Source organism: Haemaphysalis longicornis, unplaced genomic scaffold (genome assembly GCF_048455015.1).
Source record: "Haemaphysalis longicornis isolate Haplotype H1 unplaced genomic scaffold, Haemaphysalis longicornis Haplotype H1 scaffold_6, whole genome shotgun sequence".
NCBI classification, from domain to species: domain Eukaryota; kingdom Metazoa; phylum Arthropoda; class Arachnida; order Ixodida; family Ixodidae; genus Haemaphysalis; species Haemaphysalis longicornis.
The window spans coordinates 117,875,119-117,901,199 of record NW_027526407.1 but is presented as its reverse complement, the minus strand read 5'-3'; the positions used below and the strand labels follow the sequence as shown (position 1 = coordinate 117,901,199).

Sequence of the window (26,081 nt, the reverse complement as noted above, 5' to 3'; positions counted from 1 at the left end):
GCGTTAGGGTACATGCCAACACCTATAGCCCCCTCAATATTTGTTGACCCTACGGAGCAAACTGAGGTAAACAACGTTTTCATGAAACTTAAAAAAAGCAAAAGTGAGGACATTGACGGCATAAAAATGGAACCGGTTATCTTTGTTATTGATTTATTATTACCCTGCCTGACCCATATTTATAATATCGTTTTAAGCACAGGTACGTTCCCTAAGCGGATGAAAAATGCCAAAGTCGCAGTACTTTACAAAGCTGGTGACAAAAACGAAATGAGTAATTACCGGCCAATATCGGTACTACCTATATTTTCAAAGGCTCTAGAAAAAATCATTTTCACTAGGTTTTATAAAATTTTGGACTCTCATTCGGTGATTACAACAGCACAATACGGGTTCAGGTCTGGTGTATCGACGGAGACAGCGCTGTTGCATCAAAAAGAGTTCATACTGGGCAACATTGAAGCAAGAAAGCTAACTCTAGGCGTATTCATAGATTTTACGAAGGCGTTCGACCGGATTGATCACCAAACCTTGTTAGAAAAATTGTCTTATTACGGGGTTAGAGGCATCGTGCGCGATTTAATAGAAAGCTACCTTAGTGACCGTTACCAGTGTGTGTGTATAAATAGGCAAACATCTACGCCCAGAAAAATCAAACGCGGTGTACCGCAGGGAAGCATATTAGGACCTCTTTTATTTAACCTTTATATCAACGATATTGTAAACGTGGATCAATCAATAACGTGCATTATCTATGCAGACGATACAAGCTTATTCTTTACGGGAACAAATATAGACGATTTGATAACAGCAGCTAATAAGTTCTTAGTCAATTTTTCGAAATGGTCGTGTTATAATTCTTTACAGATCAACAGCTCTAAAACCAAGGCCGTTCTTTTCCGTGCGAAAGGAATGGCATGTACGTGCACACAAAAACTGTTGCTAAATAATTTTAATATTGAACTTTCAGAGACTGCCAAAACTTTAGGCGTCATCTTTCATCAACATATGTTATAGGATTTTCACACTGAACAAGTGTGTAATAAGCTAAGAAAAGCCCTTGGCGTGCTAAGAAGATGTCAGACGTTTCTACCGGTCCCCCAGAAACTTCTTATTTTTAATACGCTTTTTTGTTCTCATCTACGCTACTGTCAGTTGGTATGGGCTTCGGGAACTCAAAAATCAAAACAAAAGTTGTATACACTTCAAAAATGTGCTTTACGGGCTGTTGCGAATTTAGGTTACCGAGATAACACATCCCATTTATTTGTCAAGTTTAAGGTTTTAAAATTTTGTGTTGCATATGAACATAACCTGTTGTTGTCTCTGAGGTCTGAAATTCGAAAAAAGTGTGCAAACCTAAGAGGCTCAGCGTATTTACAGCCGAAAATTTTGTTGCGTCCGACGCGAAGTTCTGACCACTGGCACATCCCCCGACCGCGAACAAATTACGGACTCCAAATGTTAAAACACTCTGTTCCACACATACTAAACAGGTTCAAGCTCACAGAAGACCACTTGCGTCTCCTTTCAGATAGGGATATATTAAACCTGTTTGTATAAGGAACTGTAAACCTAGAGAAATTGTACCCAGTACTTGTAAATGCATGAAAATTTCAAGTGTACCCCTTTTTGTTGTAGCGTCTTATTGTGGTATAAGTTGCCTTTTTTCCCAATAGTTTTATGTGCTTGTGAACACCCAAGTGTGCATTTTTTTGTACTTGAAAAACAACCACTAGAATATTGTTTTCTTTTCTTTCATACGTGAGTACCGTATGGGGTTTGGTGTGCCGTTGTTTCTGTTGCCTTGTACGAATGGGAGGTGGGGCTAGTCAAGCTGCTATAGCGCAGCTTTTTTTCCCACTTTCCATGCCACAATTGTTTCTATTTTGTGCAAACCACGGTTTATCGTTGTGGTGAAAATAAACTTCAACTTCAACTTCAACTTCAGTTTAAAATCTCAGATACTGATCACTACCATGGACAAGCTAATGCCGCATAAATTTCCCAAACACTTTACGCCTGAAGTGGATGAATAATGCAAAATTCTACTTAGAGATGAGCACACGACAAAAAAATTAACGCTGAATCGTCTTGTCTTGAGGTGAGCACCCGCATACATTCATCATCTACTACGTATCCTCTAAGAAAAGCACAGCGGCGAGATAAGACGGTGAGCCGCGTCCGATAGTGACATCTTGTTCGAACCGCTGTAATATGATTCAGGGGCCCTGCAGAAACTAGCAGAAATAAACTTTAAGGTGCTACAGATTACACACTGCCAACGACACTTTTATCCTGTGTGAACTTTCCACACTGTGCTCAAAAAATACGTCCTCCAAGTGATCTGCTGTTCATTGAAGTGGAAAAACAAAAGAGAAGTGAATGTGTAGCTTATGCGTGTGATTACCAAAACATTCATTTCTTGATTTCGTTCGGCCCTTCAATTCAGCGAAAGGTATACCTCCCCCTCCAAAACCTGCTCCCATCTCTAGTGCATTTTGCACCTCGTTGAATCTGGTGAGTCCTACTGGCTTACGTTCAGGCAAATGTTTTTAGAATTTTTGAAGCTGCATTGGTATTTTCTTAATTCTTGTACAAGCTAATATGATTCTACTCTATTTGCAGATCATTTATTATTCCGGGGTTTCATTACGTTCCTTGGTTTTTGCTATAGGGTGTGAGTGTGCGCATATATAACAAGACGGAGAATTGCATTGTGCTTAACAGTTGCGCTTGGCTTATATTTCCATAAAGGACACCACTGGTTGTCAGGTATTGGGATATTCGCATCCCCGGCACAGATTTTCTTACCACAAATATATTCGAAACGAAGCCGCGTTCGCTGTGCGCCCTGCAAGACGAAGCCAACTTCTCGTTGGGCCCGTATCAGGTCTACACGAGCCGATAATAGAATCTACTTGTGCCTGACGTATTCGAAGCTGACAGTGGCGATATGCTGCTACTGTCGCTGACGCCCGTAATAATGGTCTCGAGGCGGGGAAAACCGAACTCCTACATAGCTTCTGTTGGCGTTCGATGGCTCTGCCAAGCCGCAGCTGTTCATTTTAAGTGCCATAAAAACTTACCGCTTGCTTACAGACGTGATCATTATAAGTTGTTTAAACCACGGAAAGGCAAGAGGAAATAAAAGCGAGCCAAAACACCCCCTGAGCCACTATCAGCTGTGCTGCGCTCCTTCTGTAGATTCCATGGAGGAGCGTCGGCAAGCGGCGCTGCCATTGCGAAGCTAAAGGTGTATATTCACTTACCCTACTGTTACCTTGTGTATTCAGCGTGTACTTTTTGTTAGCTCTCAGAGCGCGTGCATGTAATGATTGTTGTGGCAAAAGCGTACCTTTCAACGCATGACCATCTAATTTAAATAACTGTGAACAACTCCCATTTGCTGTGGCAGAAGCGAATTTCCCCCTTTACCGGTGTTCGGACCGGGGGCTGAGATTCGGGTTGGTTGCTGTGGAAATAGGAATCCCAACGCAGCATATTCCGACCTCGTCACTCCTTGTGATTATTTGGATAGTTGCGTGAGCGTTCAGGTTAGTCAAAGCTAACGTCGGAAGCTTTTGTGTTGCTTTACGATGTTGTCTGTGTGTGCCAGCTTGACTCTAATTTTATTCCTTTACGCATGACGGCCGCGGTCGCGTTTATTGTGTTTTCATATGTACTGTTGGAATTGCTTTATTTAAGACATTTCGCTGAGTTGGTCTTTTTACTCATGTGTTGCGTGTGTGGAACCTCGTGAAGCGTGCGGGCAAAATTCATGCCCATGTGGAACAAATGTGTCGGGAGACAATAAAAACTTGTTCAATGTTAGTCGTTATATCGGCAGGAACAACCTTAGAATTGTTTTCGTGCGTATTGCTGATGACCTAATAAAGTGTTCTTGTCGCCTCTGCATCGACTGTCTGACTGCGCCGCTACTGTGCTACAGCGGCGCAGATGACACCTTCTTTTGAACTCACCATTTAGCTAAAACTTCAGAAATGACGATCATTTCACCCGATGCCACAGATCATTGCGCACGACACGTGCTTTGGTATGTAGGATGGTTGTTTGTGCTTCAAAAACTAAAGAAAGAAAGCTTTGATGCGCACTGTTGAAAATAAAGAATAAAATGGGCACAGGCAGGCGGTGGTAGTGAGTGAGGAAGACGAAGCTGCGGCCACTGGGACTCGCAACAGGCTTGCCCAAATTTCCTTTATGGTAGAATTTCCGAGACGGCTCTGGATATCTTGCTCCAAAAGCCGCCCGAAAGAAAAGTGAAGATTCTTTTGACGTCAGCCCACTCAACCCTCCAGGGCAACACGACCGCCAACGACATCACCCGAAAGCTAACCCGCCACGCTATTCGAGGGTGTAGGTAAGAGACTGCATGTCCTTTGGGTACATATCAAGACATAACTGGGTACGGTAAGTGCCAAACAATGATCTATCCCCCCGGTCATAAATCTCTAACCAAAGGGCAGGAGGACTGCGTCCGGCTCCTCCTAACAAATACGTTTCCTCATCCGTCAAAACTTCAATTACACCATACCATTAAGTATTTCCCGTTGTGCAAACTTTGCGTTGCCCCGGGCACCCTGTACCATATGGTGTGGGAGTGTTCCGCAAATCCCAAACTTTAAAGAATAGCGCACCCTTCCCCTGAGCAGTGGGAGAAGAAGCTGTCCAGCTCCGGTCTAGATTCCAAGCTTCGTCTGGTGGAAATGGCCATGGCGGCAGGGGTCTCCAATGGAGGCTTGGACTGAGGACCCAACACCACATTACGATGCTGTCAATAAAGTTTATCTCCCTCTTGCTCTCCTCATCGCTCAGAAGCAGCCCGGATGTTTGGGTCCTGCTTCCCTTGCTTGATCCGCCATATGCTGGTGCCGAAAACCCGACCTGGCTCTCGGTTTCTTCCTTGATGTAGCGCGAACAGCCACTTAGGGGGTGCCCGTGCGCAGCCATTACGAAGGCGATCGCCCCTCTCGAAGCTCTACTCAAAGATCGCGTGTCTCAAGCACCGAATTCAGGGCTACGTCACTCTTCTTACCGAGAAGCAGACAGAGCTGGCCGCCCTGGACGCCAAGATCCACGCTCAACTCAAGGACGTGGCCTTTCAAGCCGACTGTGCCACAGTATGGGACTACAAGCACAGCATTCGCCAAATTAAGGCCGCCTGGACACTGTCCGACGGTCGCCTTCTGGTGTCACCGGTCCCTGGAACTCCGATGCTTGGGAGCCTACGAAAGGTGTAATGGTGAGCGAATCCACAGTTCATCCCTCCATGCTAGTTCCCCGTGTCGCCCTCCTTAAGCTGCAGACTGCTCCGTTCTCGGGGACTCTCTTGACTGGCAGGGATTCTGGGAACCACTCGATGCTAGCGTTCATACAAACCCACACTAGACGAAAATCGACAAATTCAAGTATCTCCGCTTGTACAAGACCACGATTGAGGGCATCAGGCCTGCGGGGTATGGCTACGACGCAGCTGTAAACATCCTCAACGACTGGTTTAGCCCCAGAGACCTATTGATAGCGCGTAATGTCGATGCCCTGTTAGCCCTAATTCCAGTGAAGACAACTGCGGGCGTCGAGAGACGGCGGCTTGGAGCGACTAGGCGTGGCGCCAGACCAGGATGCTGCAATAACCCACCATGCCCTCCTAAAATCGTTGCCGCATGACCACGAACTCCTGCAAGAATCGACAGCAAATGAGGTTATCGGTAATGTAGAGCAAGTTGAAGATACGTTGGAGTTTCTACAAATTTCGGTGGAAATTCAGGACGAAGGGCACATTTACCGCATCGGAACTCAGGTTCGACGCCCTCTAGCCCCCAGTCAGACAGCGCATGAGGATTTTTTCCACTGTCGGACGCTGTGCTACATGCGGAGTCACCACCTCCGCCCCATCGGTACTATTGCCCCTTTGTGACAGGCGAGGCCGTTCATCGCGCGTTGCACCGGGAATGTGTCACTAGACGAGAAGCAACGGTGACTGCAGACAGGCAGACATTGCTTTCGCTGCGGCAAGTAGAGTCATGTTGCACGTGCCTGCAAGACTGCTAGAACCTTGTCCTGCAGCCATTGTTATCGCCTGCATCACACTTTAATATGCGTCGTCGCTCAGCCATATCCCGCGCAGGCTACCAGGTCTGCCCACTTAGTTGGTCAAGGGGGCCCGTCCGCCGAGCCTAGAGCTTCCCACTCGGCATCCTCGGTTGTGACAGCCTCAACCAGCATCACACGGCCCACTACAGTCTACCTGCCGACTTGCCACTCGTGGGCGATGGGCGATGGGTCCCAACGATCAGTATTTTCTTAGGGTTCTGCTAGACACGGGCAGCCCGCGGACATTTGTTCGGTGGGGCGTATCAGGGGATCTTGGCTGCTCTGTGGAAGGCGTTGAGGACCTCATGTTGGTAACGTTCAGCAAGAGCCACCATACCGCAGATCAGAAGTGACATCGCGTGTCGGTTACTCTGGCCAACAAGAACAACGGCAAGCACATTTTTATTGATGCCCTAAAGGTCCCAAGCATCTCCGCCATTAGGAGTCCCCAAATGACCGAGGACACGCTGAGGCCCATGCACAAGCATGGCCTTTCAGCCGAAAACACTTCGCTTGCGTAGGCGTACATCGACGACCACAGAAGCATCCTAGTTAGGTCAGATTTATACTGGAAAGTTACCTAGGGACACAATTTCACGGCTGACTCCACACCTCGCCACCGTCGAATCCCCTATCGTATGGATACCTCTGGGTGCCCACACCTATCGCAGAGACCATTCTTCGCCAGATATTCGCGCGCTGACCATGTCTCATGGGAAACACTCTCCTGATAATATCGCACACGTGAGATGGTCTCACCTCCACGGCGCGACGTCAGGAAGAAGAGCATACGATGCGAGGCTCCGCTACCCAAAAACAAGCCAGGACTGCATACCAGCGCGAACGTGTAGACATTTACTCTCCATCGGTTAGTCTGGTCGACGAGGTAACCAGCCTCCAAGATACACCTGACTCCCCGGAACCTCAGGCAATTCCAGACATCCTCAAGAAGCTCCGAGTGAAGACGCCGTAACGTCACCGACAGACTGTCACAAAGCGCCTAGGGCAGAGATGGCAGAACGGAAACCTGCTGCGTCTGCGGTCCGCTCACGGAGCGCCCTTACACACACCCCGCCGACTCTCAACCAGAGACGTGGGTGTAATCCATGACGGGGGATAAATCCCTATGTTTTGGAGACTCGGCCGCATGGCCAAGTTGCCCCCCTGATGCGACGACATTGTCCAAACCTGTGCAATCCGCCTGTCAACTGGGAAAGAAATCAAGCGGCTCATTCAACGGCTCTACTTTTATGAGCCATCCCTTAATCTTCTTGCGGGAGGAGGAGGGTGTTCAAAATAAAGAATGAGATGGGCGGAGGCGGCGAGTGATAGCGAGTGAGGAAGACGAAGCTGCGCCCACTGCCTCGCTCGTAGACTGTTCCTTGACCAATAGGAGAACAGACGTCTGGGTCCTGCTTTCCCTGCTTGATCCGCCATGCGGACAGCGTTCGTTCGGTCGAGAGTGCTGCATGGTTGCCGGAGCCATCAGCCTAGAAGCGTATTTGGTCGTAGTTTTCTGTTCGCGGCGAGGTGTGCGTACATTGAAGATCGAGGTTCATGGATGCTTTTACTAAGTATGCCATGCGAGTTCATTCGTCGCTACTAAACCCTAATCGTGGATTGTGAATACGAGAAACGCTAATATGGGTGGGGTAGCGTGTCATTCCTAGAGACGTACTATAGTCGCGTTGCCTACAGGACACCCGCTCAATATAATCCAAACGCCAGTGAATATAATCCCTATCGCCAGTGAATGTATTCCAGACGCCAACCAATATAATCCAGGCGCCAACCAATATAATCCATGACCCACGCCGTGCACAACACATGACAGCGCTCTGTAATTTAGTTGGCAACCAAACCATCCGGACGCAGTGTATTTTCATCCATTTAGATGAACTAGCTAACGTGACCAGATTAACGAGACGATCTAAGAATTGCGCAATAAAACAGTCACGTGACTATCTAGCACTCTCGCCTAATTAACATACTGAATACGCGGATGGTGTCATGGGTATGAATTAACGCTTTTCAATTGCTCGCTTACTCAAAATTTTTGGGGGAAACTGCCAGAATGCCTAAATCTCAAAACCCAATACGGACCCGAACGTGGGACAGACAGCTGGCGCAGCGGGCGCCGTTCAACAGCGCCACCCGTGGAAGAAAATCTCAAAAATGGTCGGGACAGGCCTTGGCGTGTAGGTGTGCAGAACGCGTGTTTCCGTGTTGCTAAAAGGGACAACCTCTCGTTACCGTGATGATGTTAGTCATACGAAACTCACTTTTTTGTCAGAAATTAGGTCCGGGCGAGACGCGTTCGGTTTAATTAATTACCTAATATAGGTATTTCATTCAATATCCGTTAGTCATTGATTTGGATAAAAGTCAATTTGATGTAACCAAAGCTCCTGAGGTACCAATTATAGTCTCGGTGAGGGGAATCACGTAGTACAAATTCAAAATCGTGCCCTGGTTATAGTCATCAGATAGTCACGCGAGTCATAGGTTACATTATAAGTGAATGGGTTGTCACTACGTCTTGTGGCACATAAAATAAAGGTCTCGATGAGGAGAGTCACCTGGGACAAATTAAAAATTGCTTCCTGGTTATAGTCATAAGATGGTCACGTGAGTCATAGATTACATTTAAAGTCAGGGTAAGGCCACTAGGGCTTGTGGGGTATCAAAATGAAGGTCTCAATGAGGGAAATGACGTGCAACAAATTAGAAATTGCTTCCTGGTTGTAGTCATGAGATAGTTACGTGAGTCATATATTGGGTTAAATGTCAATGTCATGCGGCTAGGGCTTGTAAGGTATCAAATTATAGGTCTCGATATGAGCAGTCACGTGGAGCAAATTAAAAATTGCTTCCTGGTTGTAGTCATGAGATAGTCACGTGAGTCATAGATTGGGGTAAAGTCAACTTGGTGCCGCTAGGGTTTGTGAGGCATCAATTTAGAGGTCTCGATGAGGAGAATAACGTAGTACAAATTAAAAATCGCGTCCTGGTTATAGTCATGAGATGGTCACGTGAGTGAGAGATTACGTTAAAAGTCAATCTTACGGAAGTCACTTAGGACAAATTAAAAATTGCTTCCTGGTTGTAGTCATGAGATAGTCACGTGAGTCATAGATTGGGTTAAAGTCAACTTGATGCCGCTAGGGTTTGTGAGGCATCAAATTAGAGGTCTCGATGAGGAGAATAACGTAGTACAAATTAAAAATCGCGTCCTGGTTATAGTCATGAGATGGTCACGTGAGTGAGAGATTGCGTTAAAAGTCAATGTGAGGCCACTAGGGCTTGTGAGGAACCAAAATAAAGGTCTCGAGGAGTGGAATCACGTGGTACAAATTAGAAATCGCTGCCTGGTTATAGTCATGAGACAGTACGCGAGTCATAGATTGGGTTAAAAGTCAACTTGATGCCACTAGGGTTTGTGAGGTATCAAATTTGAGGTCCTGATGAGGGAAGTCACGTGGGACAACCTAAAGATTGCTTCCTGGTTATAGTCATGAGATGGCCATGTGCGTCATAGATTACGTTAAAAGTCAATGTGAGGATACTAGGGCTTGTCAGGTATCAAATTATAGGTCTTGATGAGGAGAGTCACGAGGAAGAATTTAGAAATTGCTTCCTAGTTGTAGTCATGAGATAGTTACGTGAGTCATAAATTGGGGTAAATGTCAATGTCACGCGGCGAGGGCTTGTGAGGTATCAAATTATAGGTCTCTATGAGAGGAGTCACGTGGGACAAATTAAAAATTGCTTGCTGGTTATAGTCATGAGATGGCCACGTGCGTCATAGATTACATTAAAAGTCAATGTGAGGATACCAGTGCTTGTAAAGTGTCAAATTAAAGGTCTCGATGATAGGAATCACACGGTACAATTTAAAAATTGCTTCCTGGTTATAATCATGAGATGTGTAATGATATATATATATATATATATATATATATATATATATATATATATATATAGCGAATCAGAAAAATAGGAAATGAGGGGCTCAGTGAAGTAGGACAGAATAAGGGTTGGCAGTCAAGAAAGCCTCGGAAATCAAAGGGGGGAATGCGTTATGTCATAGAAAGAAATGAAGAATTTTTTATGAGTCAGAAAGAAAGTGGTGAAAAAATGCCCGCCGGGTGGGATCTGAACCAACGAACTCCCGAATACCGTTCTGGTGCGATAACCACTACGCCACCGGCGGGGCTGTTTCCCGAACACTTTATTGGGTATTTATGTTAAGGTTTATTTTGTTTCCTGCACTTGGGGGTGGTAGCCAGCGCCACTCGGACTACTCGGGGTGAAGGGGACCTTCTTTTTAACCTCCGGGCCGTGACTCGAGTGTCTACGCCATGTTGAGAGTGGTCGATTAGCGTTGAACCCTCTTTAGCTACCTTTGGCACCAAGACTGCCAGAACAGAGGCTCTTGCTATGCATGTAACGAATCACAAAAATGGGAAGTGAGGGGCTCAGTGAATTAGGACAGAATAAGGGTTGGCAGTCAAGAAAACCTCGGAAAGCACAGGGGGAATGCGTTACGTCATAGAAGGAAATGAAGAATTTTTTTTGGGTGCGAGAGAAAGTGGTGAAAAAATGCCCGCCGGGTGGGATCCGAACCCACGACCTCCAGAATACCAGTCTGGTGCGATAACCACTACGCTACCGGCGGGGCTGTTTCCCCACCACTTTATTGGGTATTTATGTTAAGGTATATTTTGTTTCCTGCAATTGGGGGTGGTAGCCAGTGCCACTGGGACTACTCGGTGTGAAGGGGACCTTCTATTTAAATCCCAGGCCGCGACTCGAGTGTCTACAACATGTCGAGAGTGGTCGGCCAGCGTTGAACCCTCTTAAGCTACCTTTGCACCAAGACTTCCAGAACAGAGGCCTTCGCTATGCATGTAGCGAATAAGAAAAATGGGAAATGAGGGGCTCAGTGAATTAGGACAGAATAAGGGTTGGCAGTGAAGAAAACCTCGGAAAGCCTATATATATATATATATATATATATATATATATATATATATATATATATATATATATATATATATATATATATATATATAAATTTCTATTGCCTAGTCATGAAAGCTTGTAAGGATCGCCATCTCGCAAAAAATGACGCACACCTCGCGCCATGCAGAGGAGCGGAGGCATACACCGAGGTGACACACGGGGCCGAAGATACGAAAGGCAACAGGTACTCAATCCCACGTGCTGTAAAATTGGCCAGAAAAACCAGTCGATAAGGAAGGTACCATTAAAAAGAAGCAGGTGGCAGATATCGTGGTAATCAAAGCGGAAAGTTCGAACCTCACTTTTCATGAGACGTTGGGAATGGGTGACCATCTTGAACCATTGTCGTTTGTAATAGAATTCTGCGTGGCTTGTCATCTGAATTATTGAATCTTTGAAACAGCAATCATGGGAAAAAGCCCATCGCAGAACAAGTAAGTCATGCGTATATCTATATATATATATATATATATATATATATATATATATATATTGTATGTATGTATTCAGAAAAACGTTAACTCATGATTAATTATATAAACAGTGGTTGATGGACGTTTTCACTGGTACTCAGTCAGGAACGTCACTGTGCAAGCCAACATCGCAAATAGACCTGAAATAAGGGGCCTTCTTTGATCTCTTATACAATGAGCATTGCGAAACCTTTTAAGCGAAGTTTATCGATTATAACATTTCGAAGAAAAATTGTCAAGAACTGTACTTACGTTTTGCGTGTAGGTAATTACAAAGAATGTTCCTGAGTGTTTTGTGTAGAGCCAAAACACTTCCAAAACGCATTCGTTCGGGTTTTATATACAACTAACTTGGTCAGGCTACGATTGTAAAAATTGTTGATTTATTCAGAGCAGGAAAGTGTTCAGGAAAACTGCCCTTGAAGAAATTGGATAGAAGAGGAAATTTCATCTTTCTGAATTTGAAACTCACTAAAGTATGCACCCTCCGCACCTCGCACCCCCTGTGCATTCAAGCTGGGCCACCGCACAGAAGATATCAGGATCTTCAAAACAGGTATACTGGCTATAGCAAAGAACTATGCTTCCGACCGTAAAAGAGGCACAGCAACTACAGGAACGACGAGTTGTGAGCGGTGTTTATGACATGAATTGAGCTGTTAACTAAAGTTCATAAATCACCAGAGCTCCACTAAAGGCTGGACTATGACTATGAGAAGACTATGGGGCAACGGCTATGCAGCATTGAATTCTCAGCCCAAAATGCAATCCAGTCGGCTGTATGCAATATAGTAAGCGTCCACCGCGCAACTGTGCTTTTTAACGACGCTTGAAGTACAACTAGGACATCCAACCTATTAGCAATGATATATTGCACATCACCTCGATGAGCTGTTACCGAAACCAAAAGGATAAGACAATCTGCCAATATATATGAATACATATATATATATATATAATATATATATATATAAATATGTATAAAAAATATATATATATATATATATATATATACAAAGAAATGCGGGCAGTCTACAACGCCAAAGAAGGCATAGGGGAATGGTTGGACTGTATTTTTTTTTTACCGTTAGTGAAATTATATATATATATATTTTTTCATATTAATTGAAGCGAGAAAGAAAGAAAGAAAGAAAAACACGCGCCCAGAATTGGGACCGAACCCACGCCTTTCGCTCTGGGTGCGTGTTTTTCTTTCTTTCTTTTTTTCTCGCTTCAATTAATATGAAAAAAAAATATATATATATAATTTCACTAACGGTAAAAAAAAATACAGTCTAACCATTCCCCTATGCCTTGTTTGGCGTTGTAGACTGCCCGCATTTCTTTCTGTATTTCCTAACGAGCCCCTCATTTACTAACCATATATATATATATATATATATATATATATATATATATATATATATATATAGATATATATGTATATACAAGTTTTTGCTCACGATTACAAATATAAACAGTGGTAACCAGCTTAGCAACCTTGCTTGATTTGAGTACTTACTTCTTGATCTGAGTATCCTTACACACTGTATAATCTTACTGAGGTTTCGACTGGTCATGTATTCGCAACGCCAGTAAAAACTCCTTTTGTTGGTAATTGTGAGTCAACCATTTTCTAATATATTTCATCTGGCTCTTCCAAATGTTTCTTTGAGTGGTTCTGTATATATAAACATAAGGGTTTGCAGTCACCAAAATCTCGGAAAGGTAAGGGGAGAATGCGGTAGGTTTTGCAAACGGATGACGAATTTAAAAAACAGGAAGAACGCGCATTTTTCTCCACTTTTCCTCCGTCTTTCCAAATGCGTGATGTGTTTCAATGACCTACCAAATTCTCCCCTGTGGTTTCCAAATTTTTTTTACTGCCAACCCTTCTATCAATGTTAACTCAATCAGCACATCATATTCCCATTCAGACTCGATATATATATATATATATATATATATATATATATATATATATATATATATGTTTATATATATATAGTGGTCAACGCTGGTCGACCACTCCGGACATGCCGTAGACGCTCGAGTCACGGCCCGGGGGTTAAAAAGAAGGTCCCCTTCACACCGAGTAGTCCGAGTGGCGCTGGCTACCACCCCCAAGCGCAGGAAACAAAAACACCTGAACATATAATACCCCAGAAAGTGGAGGCTAAAGTAGCCCCGCCGGTAGCATAGTGGTTATCGCACCAGACCGGTATTCTGGAGGTCGTGGGTTCGGATCGCACCTGGCGGGCATCTTTTCTCCACTTTCTTATTTTCCAAATTCTTTATCTTGAGCTACTACATCCTCTCCTTTTCTTTCCGAGGCCTTCTTGACTGCCAATTCTTATTTCTGTCTTATTTTCAACGAGCCCCTCATTTCCTATTCTGATTCGCTACATGCATAGCGAGGGCCTCTGTTCTGGCAGTCTTGGCGCCATAGGGAGCTTAAGAGGGTTCAACGCTGGTCGACCACTCTGGACATGTCGTAGACGCTCGAGTCAGGGCCCGGGGGTTAAAAAGAAGGTCCCCTTCACCCCCAGTAGTCCGAGTGGCGCTGGCTACCACCCCCAAGCGCAGGAAATAAAAACACCTGAACATAAATGCCCCAGAAAGTGGAGGCTAAAGTAGCCCCGCCGGTGGCGTAGTGGTTATCGCACAAGACCGGTATTCTGGAGGTCGTGGGTTTGAATCCCACCTGGCGGGCATTTTTTCTCCACTTGCCTATTTTCCAAATTCTTTATCTTGAGCTACTACATCCTCCCCTTTGCTTTCCGAGGTATTCTTGACTGCCAATTCTTGTTTCTGTCTTACTTTCAACGAGCCCCTCATTTCTTATTCTGATTCGCTATATATATATATATATATATATATATATATATATATATATATATGTACAGAAAGAAATGCCGGCAGTCTACAACTACAAAGAAGGCATAGGGGAATGGTTAGGCTATTTTTTTACCGTTATTGATGTTACATTATTTTTTTAATAATTTACGTGAGAAAAAAAGAAAGAAAAACAGCGCCCGGTGTGGGGACCGAAAAAAAGTCCAACCATTCCCTATGCCTTCTTTGGTGTTGTAGACTGCCGGCATTTCTTTCGGTATGCCCTAACGAGCCCCTCACTTCCAAACTATATATATATATATATATATATATATATATATATATATATATATATATATATATATATATATATATATATATATATATATATATATATATATATATTGCAATGCAGAATATTGGCAACGTTCACCGGAAGAATGAGGACCATCGCCAATCCCCTGCTGGAGATGTGCGCCACCTTATCATCATCGCTAGCAAAAGCCGAATATCGAAGCCGCACCGCCATCGCGCAGACCCACGGGTTTTCCTGGCACTGTCTTTGTCTCCAAGCGTCGACTGTGCTCGGACTGTACCCTGCTTATCTTTAGCCTGCACAGCAACTTTTGCCATAAACCTCTGGTCTCCTCGATTTGGCTACGTTTTCTGCACCATTTGAGGCGGTGCAGCACTCTCGTACTCGATTTGACGCTGTGCTGCATGCGTTCGACACTTCTGCACTAGCCTCGGTGCGAGTTCTCGTTTCGTGCAAGGTGCAGCGTGCTTTGGCGCGTGTTTTGGTGCGCAAAGTAGTAGACGGCTCCAGCATGACACTTGTGTCAGTAAACTGAGTATAACGACGTCGCTCCCCACTTTAGACGACAATGGTCGTCACGTGCAACAAGATAGTGCATTTGAGTATAAAACACCAGGTGAGTGCAGGGTGACACCATTTTGAAAAAAAAAACGCGAGCGCCCAAACACGGACCGCCCAAGAGGACGTTTGCGCACTTTTGCCCTCGATTCGGCTGATGCACGGTAAGCGCTAGTGTACGGCTGCACTCGCACTGAAAGAACTGGCGTTTCAATTGCACGACAATTTTGTGAAGTAGTGCACAAAGTGCAGCCAAATCAAGTTGACCTCTCATTTGAAGTGGTGAGGTGCAGGGGTCCCGATCCAATCCTGGTTCTCCGGAGCCGAAAACGTTCCGAAGTGTTGACCAGCGAAGCCAGCCAATGCGCTACGCCTTGGACTCCACCTTCGATGTCCTTCGGTGCCGTGCGTGACCGATACCCGACAGACTTCAACGGCATCCATGAAAACGACGCAAAAGATTGGCTCGCATCGTATGAGCGGGTGACCACATACAACCGGAGGGTCGACGTTTTCAAACTCAATAACGTGATCTTCCCCCTGACCGGCGTCGCCGACCTTTGGTACCAGAATAACCAGCGTCGCATTAAGACATGGACTGAGTTCAAGGACAAATTTTGTGCGGTTTTCGGTCGCCCAGCTCTGCGGAAGCTTCGAGAGCAGTTGCGCTTGTCTCTTATGAGCCCACCAGGTCGGTGACAACTTCAAAAATTACACTGAAGACGTACGCGACCTGTGTCGGTGTGTCGACCACTCTATGCAAGAAGCTGATAAGATAAAGCACATCTTAAAAAGGAATAGATGACGATGCTTTCGAAATGTATTTGTAGAGGAATTCACGCACAGTCACAGAAGTTGTGAATGTGTGAAAAAGCTTCGTTGAGTTATGGAGACAACCTGACCTCACTCGACAATCTCTTGAACAGGATGACTGTGAATTGAGTTTGTCAGCGATGTACGCCGATCCTTCTTTGATTTCGTAAATGAAGCACTTCGAGCGAAAGGATTAGTCCATAAGTTGCCCCTTATACCTGCCACGGCAAAACCTGTGTCGACGCTACCACCTTCTCTTGAGCATGTTATTCGAGAACAATTTTCCGAAGCACTTCGGCTTTCTCTGCAATACGTGCCGATTGCCGCGCCCATTACATACGCTGACATCGCCGCGAGACAATTGCCGGATTGGGCCCTGACTTATTCGCCGACGTTGTCAGTGCGCACTCGAGCTGTCCCAACAGAGCTCCGCCTGCTCGGTTTAATCCCCAGACATATGGTCCATGGCGTACTCCGGATAATCGCCCTATTAGATTTGCTTGTAGAGTAGCTGGCTCACCGCACACTACTGCCGGCGCCGACCGCCATCACTATGGGACGCTACATACGCCAGTTTTCCGCCGTCCCATCAAGCCCAGGCGCCATTTCGTTTCCCTACTGCACTTCGTTCTACGGATCACACCACGTTTACTGACCAACTTTCTTCATCCCCACGTCGTCGCTCACTTTCTGCGATGCGACGTCGTCCTGGTTTCGAAGACACGGAAAACTAGTTGCCGCAATTCTTGGGGCAAGAACTCCACCGGCGTCGAAATTTCCAAGGCCTCATCTTCTTCCTTCCCCTACCAATGTTATCGGTGTTAATGTAGAACGTTTTCAAACGGTCTCCCTTGTAGACACAGGACCTGCTGTTTCCGTCATAAACGCCGATCTATGCCGTGCATTACACAATGTCACGACTCCTCTGCATGGACTGTCGCTTCGAAACGCAAGTGCGCGCAGCATTGAACCAATGGCCGTTTGCACGGCTAGAGTTGTTATTCAGGATGTACTCTACTTCATTGAATGCATAGCGCTACCGGCGCGATCACACGACATCATATTAGGGTGAGACTTCCTTTTACGTCATAACCCAGTGATTAACTCTGCGCGGGAAGACGTTGAGTTTTTTTTCTGTGACGCGCTATTTGATAAAAGCAAAGGTGCCCCCACTACAAAACTTGTCATTTTAACCATTAACGATGTCCCGGCTTATTCTTCTGTTTGTGTGCCTGTGTGCAGCGTGGGCACGACTGACGCCAATGCGCTGTTTACGCCATCTGACGTTTTTTAGCCACCGCAAATTATTTCCCCTGCTGTTTCCCGTTCTTACTCTCAGGGCTGGAACGAGCAAACTGTTTGTCAGTAACGTGTCTCCGGCGACGTCTGCTCTTCTGGAGAGTGAAACATTTGGCAGCTTGGAATACATAGATCCGAGTAGTGGGATAGATATATTGGACTGCATGACTTGTGTTCAGGTGGACGAACTTGACCCTTGTCGGCCTACGGCGGGCACATCGACTGATGTTTTTTGCCTCTGTTGACGACGGTCTAGACCCTACCCAGCAAGTCCAACTTTTGGCGCTACTCCAACGACTTCAATCACCATTCCATTTGTCCCAAAGTGTGCTTGGCGGCACATCTACAGTCGAGAACACCATCGACATTGGTACAGATGGCAGCGTCCTTATCACGTTTCCGAAGCCGGGCGCCGCACCATCGAGCAGCATGTGGATGACATGCTTCAGCGTGGAGTTGTTCGACCCTCAAGTAGCCCGTTGGCATCTCCTGTCGTTCTCGCCAAGGAAAAGAATGTATCTATTCCCTTCTGCGTAGAATACCGTCGCCTCAACAATATCACCTGCAAAGAAGTCCATCCGCTCCCACGCATCGATGACGCTCTGAAAGCTTGCATTGGGCAAGTTTGTCTCGGCTCTTGAATGGCGATCCGCATATTGGCATGTACTTATTGCGGACGCTGATCGCCCCAAAACGGCATTTGTAACCCCTGGTGGACTATATATACGAGAGAGAGAGAGAGAGACAGAAAGATAGGTCGGCAGTCTTCAACGCCTAAGGAGGCATAGGGGAATGTTTAGGCTATTTTTTACGATGGTTAGTGGGGTTAACATTTTTAAAGTTACGTAACAAGGAAAGAAAGAAAAACACGCGCCCAGAGTGGGGACGGAACCCACGCTTTTCGATTAGATCTTGAATGCCTTACCAATTCGGGTATCCGGGCAACTGTGGTATCCTGCACTTTCTGGGGTATTTATATTTACTACAACTGCATCAGACGCAAGGGTGGTAGCCAGAGCCACTCTTACTATATGGGGAGAAGGGTGCCTTCTTTGCTACCGTCGGGGCGTTGCTAGAACGTCTACAGCCTGTCAGGAGCGGGCAACTGGCGGAAAACCCTCTTACGCTACCTTGGCACCAAGGCTGCCAGTTCCGAGACCCTCCGAGACGCCGACCTATCTTTCTGTATTTTCCTCAACGAGCCCCCATTTCCTAACCATATTATGCGAAAGCTTAGCGAGGGTCTCGGATCTGGCAGCCTTGATGCCAAGGCAGCGTAAGAGGGTTTCCCGCCAGTTGCCCGCTCCTGACAGGCTGTAGACGTTCGAGTAACTCCCCGGGGGTTGCAAACAAGGTCACCTTCTCCCCGTATAGTCAGAGTGGCGCTGGCTACCACCCTTAAGCGTCAGATACAGTTGTAGTAAATATAAATACCGCAGAAAGTGAAGGATAACATAGTCGCCCAGATAACCGAATTGGTAAGACATTCGAGATCTAATCGAAAGGCGTGGGATCGGTCCCCACTCTGGGCGAGTGTTTTTCTTTCTTTCTTTCCTTGTTACGTTTTTTTTAAAAATAATAACCTCACTAACCATCGTAAAAAATCGCCTAATCCTACCCCTATGCCTTCTTAGGCGATGAAGACTGCTGACCTATCTTTCTGTATTTTCGTTAGCGATCCCCTCATTCCCTAACTATATATATATACATATACATATATATATATATATATATATATATATAGCGAATCAGAATAGGAAATGAGGGGCTCGTTGAAAAAACGACAGAAATAAAGTTTGGCAGTCCAGAAAACCTCGGAAAGCAAAGGGGAGGATACGGTAGGTCATTCAAACAGATAAAGAATTTAGAAAGAAAGAAAGAAAGTGGATAAAAAATGCCCGCCATGTGGGATCCGAACCCGCGACCTCCAGAATACCGGATATATATATATATACATATATATATATTTATATATGTATATATATATATATATATATATATATATATATATATATATATATATATATATATATATATATATATATATATATATATATATATAGCGAATGAGAATGGGAAAATGAGGGGATCGTGGAATTAAGACCGCAATAACGGTTGGCAGTCAAGCAAATCTCGGAAAACAAAGGGGAGAATGCGTATGTCATAGAGACAGATGAAGAATTTTTTTGAGACACAAAGAAAATGGTGAACAAATGCCACGCGTGTGGGATCCGAACCCATGACCTCCAGAATACGAGTCTGGTGCGATGACCACTACGCCACCAGCGGGGCTGTTTCCCCAATATTTTCTCTGGTATTTACGTGAAGGTAGTTTTTGTTTCCTGCACTTGGGGGTCGTAGCCAGCGCCAGTCGGGCTACTCGGGGTAAAGGGGACCTCCTTTTTAACCCCGGTCCCATGACTCGAGTGACTACGACATATCTAAAGTGGTAGACCAGCGCTGTACCCTCTTAAGCAATCTATGGCACCAACATATTTTCGACCTAATCGAGGTCGTTAACCCGTGATTTTAAAACATGATTACGTTATTGCCGTTTAATTAGATTTACACGACAGCTTAGCAGACGTTATGGAGCACCCTGCACTCCGAATACTGCGGGCTACACAGCATTTGCGCGAACAAGGTAAGAAAACCAAAGAACCTTTCTCGGCCTACATGGAAGACGTCGCCGACTTTTGAAAAATGGGGAACAACGCTGTGAGCGAGTTAGAAAAGATAAATCACATCCTCAATTGCATTGACGACGCCGTACTCCGAATGCTGCTGTTCAAATACCATAATTTGGTTGCTAAAGTCATCAGCATTTGCAAAGCGTGTAACGAAATCCGCTAACAGTGAGCCCTAATTCGAAAACCCACGTTAAAATACCGTCAGTGGTCTTTTGCAGCCTGGCATCAGATGACAGTGGTAGGCTGTAGACATATTCAGCAGTTTCCTAGCGAAAAAATGTCGGTTCGGCTTCCCCTTGTTAGCAATGTAGCTAACCTTGAGCCTGCTGAGGCTCCACTGCGATGTACCGTTATTAAGCAACAAATTGTCCTGGTAGATAGAGGCGCTGGACACATTATTTTGCTCGTATTGGCAGCCTCGAATGCCGAAAATGTGTTTGAAACGCCGATGGCCGCTCATTTATGTTTCGCGGACAATGTACCTCCAGTGTCTTTCACCTGGAAGACGATTCAGCTGGAAGACGATTGGCGTGGCGGAAATCTTTAAAATACTGTCGTTCAGCGAGCAATACCAGTCTCCGGCTGGCGATGATGATGATGAGGTATTGTAGTATAAGGTGAACTACAGTTAAGTAAGATACGGAGCTAGGTGAGAATTGGTTCTACGAGATATCCGCACCACTTAGAAATATTTTATGAGGCAATATAGCGAACTTAGTATCTTTAGCGGGAAAACATGCTGAGTAATTGACAGCGCAAAAACCATAATAATGTAACACTGCCCATTTTTACAGGTTTTTGAAATTTTGCCTCAGCGTATTCATCCTCATAACTTATCATCATAACACAGTGTTCACACTTTAAAGACTCAGCATCATAAGCAGAGCAAAAAACACAAGCTTCTTATATAGAAAGGTAAAGCTTGAAAAAGGCTAACTTACGTCTCTGAGGTCGAGAGGGACCGGCGGCTGGCTAACTAGATTACTTTGAGTTGACCAACAAACTGTAAACAACGCCAGAAACCTAAAAGAAGACAGCCACGCTGCTCTCGAAAAAACCGTGAGGCTAAAGTGGGGCCGCATCAGTAAGTATGAAGTGAAGCAAACAAGGAGATAAGGAGAAGAAGGAGAAGTAATATGAGCCTCCCTCGCACTTCACAGCTGGCAGTTTTCCTTCTATTTTAAATACTTCATCCTGGTAAGTTCAACCAATAAAGCTAACAAAGATAATTTTCAACGCTTGCAACGTGTGCCTGTTGGCGTCAGTCTTGTGCTAAATGTTACATTTGCTGCTGTGTCAGCCTTGCTTCCTTAAATAGAATTGACTCCTGCCAAAATTGCTTGTTATATACTCAAAACAAAGCGAAAAGTTCACAATTCTAGAGAATCTGTTTTCAACGCAATTAGTTTGAATTCGTGTTTTTCTATTTACTAATGCCACGGGAAGTTTGTACAAAGGTCGTTAACCTGCTCGGTACACAAAACAGCCTCTTCAAAAATTATTGGACTGACCCAATATTAACGTAAAGATGTCCTACGTGGGCTTGTCTTTGTGCAACATTTATATTCATGCGCTCTGCCTAAACGAGCTAGACTCTTACAGGAGTTTGGGTACGCTATGGCGTTCTTGCCATATGATGCATACATTGACATCTCCGCTCACATGACTATGGGGCAATGGCTATGCAGGATTGGGTTCTCAGCCCAAAATGCAATCCAGTCAGCTCTACCCAGCACAGTAAGCATCCGCCCCGCAACTGTGCTTTTTAACGACGGTTGAAGAACAACTAGGACATCCGCCCTATTACCAATGGCATATTGCACATCATCTAGATGTGCTGTTACCAAAACGAAAATAATAAGACAATCTGGCCATATATGTCCGCCAAAATATTGTTGAAAAATATCCAGCACATGCCAACCCAGGCACAGATTTACCAAGTAATCGTTCTGCACGGCGGACATAAGGCAGACGAAGCAATGTCTAGCATTTTCCAGCCATCCAAATTAAGCGTTTTTTCTACATTTGCATGGGCTCTATGTATTAAATGCACACTGTGTTCACCAATATTTTTTATTCTTTCACTTTTGCGAACAATTTGCGTGGAAACACACTAATTGTGGTGTCGCCGATTCTCAAAAACAACAAATTGTATTTATCATTCATGTTTTAATTGTAGCACATCAATAGGCAATGGGTATTTTAGTACGCATAACGGCTTTTTAACAAATACTTGGGCTTCTCTTGGGCAACGAGGTACCAAACTTCCTGGGGATGCTTAGACGCCTACCTTCCTACCGTAACCGTACTGGACTAATGCGAGGTGATAGAACTCCAACTGGCAGTGTGAGCACATGCCCTGAAGGGAAATAGTGCATGTCCTTCAGTACGGTGATATTCAGAGCCCTTAACGCTTTTCACAATTGTGTCCCAATGGCGTGACAATATACCCGCAACTTGCTAACATACCGTTACGAGGGAAGAGTCAACGCCTGCACCCGGTCACTAGAACACTTGATGTAGCTGAGGTTGTCAGGAAAATTTACAGCAAAAACAACGAGCGATACATATGGCTGTGGCACAGTACGGGATGGACGACGTGAATACGACTGAACCCAGACTTTTCCAAAAACATTTTTTGAGAGCATTCGTCGTTTTACCAGCTAGGTTACTGAAAAAGACCGGGCCGTAGCCCTACTTCAAGTGCTCGAACCGAGTTTCAGCACCATAATTTAGGATTTTAAACGTTCAGTTCTAAATTCTCTGTGTAATGCATCTGATAATCAAAACGTAAAAATTCCTGAATGAAGCTCCACTTGACCCGAAATACGCTCAGTACCGAAGACACAGACAACAGGGACCTGTGGCTTAACAAAGAATAGGGTAACACCTAAATACGCTTAGTACTCATGCTCTGACCTGGGTTCCACATCCATTTCTACTACGCAGAATATTATGCGTGCAAACGTCCCGTCACTTCTCTCCAAATTACTATGCACCAGAAAATCTCGCGTTTGATATTTCCTTCGTCGAAAAAAAAAAACCCCAAACTCGGCCATTTTTTCTGTTAGGCAGTGTTTTAAACCATTCTTTTCAAGCCCGCATTTATTCATAATTGAACGAAGACCATTTATGTGCGAGTATTCGCTTGAAAACAGCTAAAGCCAGAAAACCATACTAGAACCTCGCGAAAAATATTCTTCCGCCTGTAACCTAAACATCCGCCGGTCATATCGCATATCTATTTTTGTGCGGAGTTCCACAACTGTAGGGATCAAAGAGCTTTTTTTCTGCAATAAAATGGGAGTGCTGCCAATGACGGCTCGTTTGATATTATGGCTCAATCCTTGATTGTCGTATACGCTATAGTCTCGATGGAAAAAACAATTTCGCAGAACAAGTATACAGTTTAAGGCCGCTACAACGAATGTTTATACTACAAAAAAGCAAGTACCTCTAAGCACGTCTTAAGGCCTGGTTATGTTGATGTGTTTTGAATAAATTTTGAACGCGATTGAATCGAACACCACTACAGTTGATTTGCGGTTTTAATAAAAAAACTTCTTGGTTCTCAATCGCGTATTTATTGTTTGATTCTGATTATGCCAAGCCTCACACGTGGTAAAGCGCAGGAGATTGGTTTGCTGACAGCCAAGGGTCATGCAGTCCATTCATGGACCTGCAAGAATAAATAAACGAGTACGATGCGTGTGGCGATGCTGCATCTGTTGTGGCGGCCTTGCATTACATCTCGGTGCATGAGCACGTCCTTGTTTACTTTGAACTTACAACTGACATATCATGAACGCCATTAAGAAAAAAGGGATGACACAAATAATTAGGCGAGCAGCGATGAAGAGGCTGAAGACCAGTCAAGCGAAGAGAAGTTAACTACTTTCTGCTACGTGGTAGCAGCGTTTGACACGATACAGTTATTTATCTCGTCAATCCGTGACCCCGAGCTGCAGCACACCTCCGTGAACGTTGGCAGCAGGCTAAGGTCAACCATGGTTGTGCGATGAGTGCTTCATACCCCGATGCGGATGACAATTCTTGACTTTTCGCATGTTGCAGTTCAAATACCGATATTTTTTGCAGCGTGTGTATCTACTTAATCCAAGGTCAGTGAATTGCGCAACGAATACAACCAAGTGGCGAGTAAAGGATCAAGTATCCTGGTTCAACATGTTTCGTTATGCAGGCATTTGACAGTACAATCAGTGTAGTTTTATTTGTAATTTTTCATTTTTCATCAATGTTAGAACACCTAGGTGGTTGCAGAATATTTCTAATATGAAATAGGAAGACATAGCGCAACAAATGTTAGGACACAGCGGTTTGTAAATGGACCAGTTCAATGTCTTTCTCCCTGTGACTCTCGGCCATCTAGCTCAAACTGCTAGCAGGTTTTCAATATGATGTGAAGATACCTTTCCCAAAAGAACGACCTACAAGGCACATTTATTGCCAACTATTTTATAGTGTCTCGTTATTCATCCATAATCACATCACCCAGAAGAAACTGCAACCTGCATTTACTCTTGCTTTTAATCAGTGTCAAAGAACTCAAAGATAATATCCATTAAACCTTTTTATTAATGCCGCACTCTCAAAACTTTTTGGTAAATACTTCACCCCTCTCGTCTGGCCATCTGCATCATTATAATACCCTATCAATTCCGACAATAAACAATGTGACCAACTACCTCGCATGTGCACGCGAGCCAGCTAACATACTGTATCTCTGCCACATAGCTCATTACGGGCCTTTTTATTTGAAACCTTCTGATGAAGTCTTATTTAGGGCGGCAGTTTGAGATCAAGGCCACTCCCTGAAGTATTTCTATTGCTTTGTTAGTGTAGAAAAGACGCTGTGGTGCGTCTGTGCTGTAGAAAGTAGAACGAAGCCAGTTTGTACGGGTTGAAGTCCATGTCATTGTGCTACAAAATGGCTTGCCTTCGGTTATTCCTGTAACGTAATTGACAATTATGTTAACTCACTTTAGAACGCCACAGGCAAGTACAAAAACGAAATGGCCCCAGTAGCAGCTTGGAATAGGACTATCTTCATTGAAGTAGGTCATTTCGTACCGTATGTGGCAGTCATCATGAGCACACACTTCCAACCCCCTCGAATACTTTGTACAACCTGACATTTCTTGAGAGTTCTCGAATGGCTCATCATGTTCAATAGCTCATCATGTTGTCATAAGGAATGCTTCGGGGCTTGTCATCTGAATAAGTAATATCTTTTAAATTGCAATTCTGGAAGAAAACCTCCTCGCAAAATAACCGCTTCCACTGGTGCTCCAGTCAGAAACGTCACTGTGCAAACCAACATAACGAATAGATTGAAAATAAAGGGCCTTGTTAAATCTCTCCTGAAATGAGCATTGGGAAAGCTTATCAGAAATGTTTATCGTGTATAACATTTCGAAGAAAAATTGTCAAGAACTGTACATACGTTTTGTGTGTAGGTAATTACATGGAATGTTCCTGAGTTTTTGTGCAGAGCCAAACACTTCGAAAAGGCATTCGTGCGGGCGTTAAATACAACTAAATTGGTCAGGCTACTATTGTAAAAATAGTTGATTTATTCAGGGCACGGAAGTGTTCAGGATGACGGGCATTAAAGAAATTGGTTAAAAGAGGAACTTTCATCTTTGTGAAATTGAACTCACTTAAGTATGTACCGTGCGACCTCACTCACCCTGTTTATGCAAGCTGGGCCGCCACACAAAAGATATCCGGACCTAGGTAAAACGAGTATACTGGCTATAGCAAAGCTTATGCTTCCGACAGTAAAAGAGGCGCAGCAAATATAGGAACGGTGAGTTGTGAGCGGTGTTTAAAAACAAATTTTGCTGTTAAGAGAGGTTCATGAATAAGCAGTGTTCTGCTAAAGGCTGGACTAGGACTACGACAAGACTATGGGGTAATGGCTATGCAGCATTGAAT

At 44.6% G+C, this 26,081-nt stretch overlaps 1 long non-coding RNA gene and 2 other non-coding genes across 3 annotated transcripts in view; all 3 read right to left on the bottom strand.

Moving 5' to 3' along the window:
* LOC144141912 (uncharacterized) overlaps positions 1-21,204 on the bottom strand; it is a 72,102-nt gene extending 50,898 nt beyond the window's left edge. Inside the window, exon 1 of the long non-coding RNA XR_013316742.1 lies at positions 21,065-21,204. This is a non-coding gene — a long non-coding RNA (uncharacterized LOC144141912). The remainder of the gene's footprint in view (positions 1-21,064) is intronic.
* On the bottom strand, positions 10,720-10,792 carry Trnat-ggu (transfer RNA threonine (anticodon GGU)). Its single transcript has one exon. It is a non-coding gene; the product is annotated as a tRNA-Thr (tRNA).
* On the bottom strand, positions 19,648-19,725 carry Trnat-cgu (transfer RNA threonine (anticodon CGU)). The gene has a single exon. It is a non-coding gene; the product is annotated as a tRNA-Thr (tRNA).
* Positions 21,205-26,081: the final 4,877 nt, after the last annotated feature.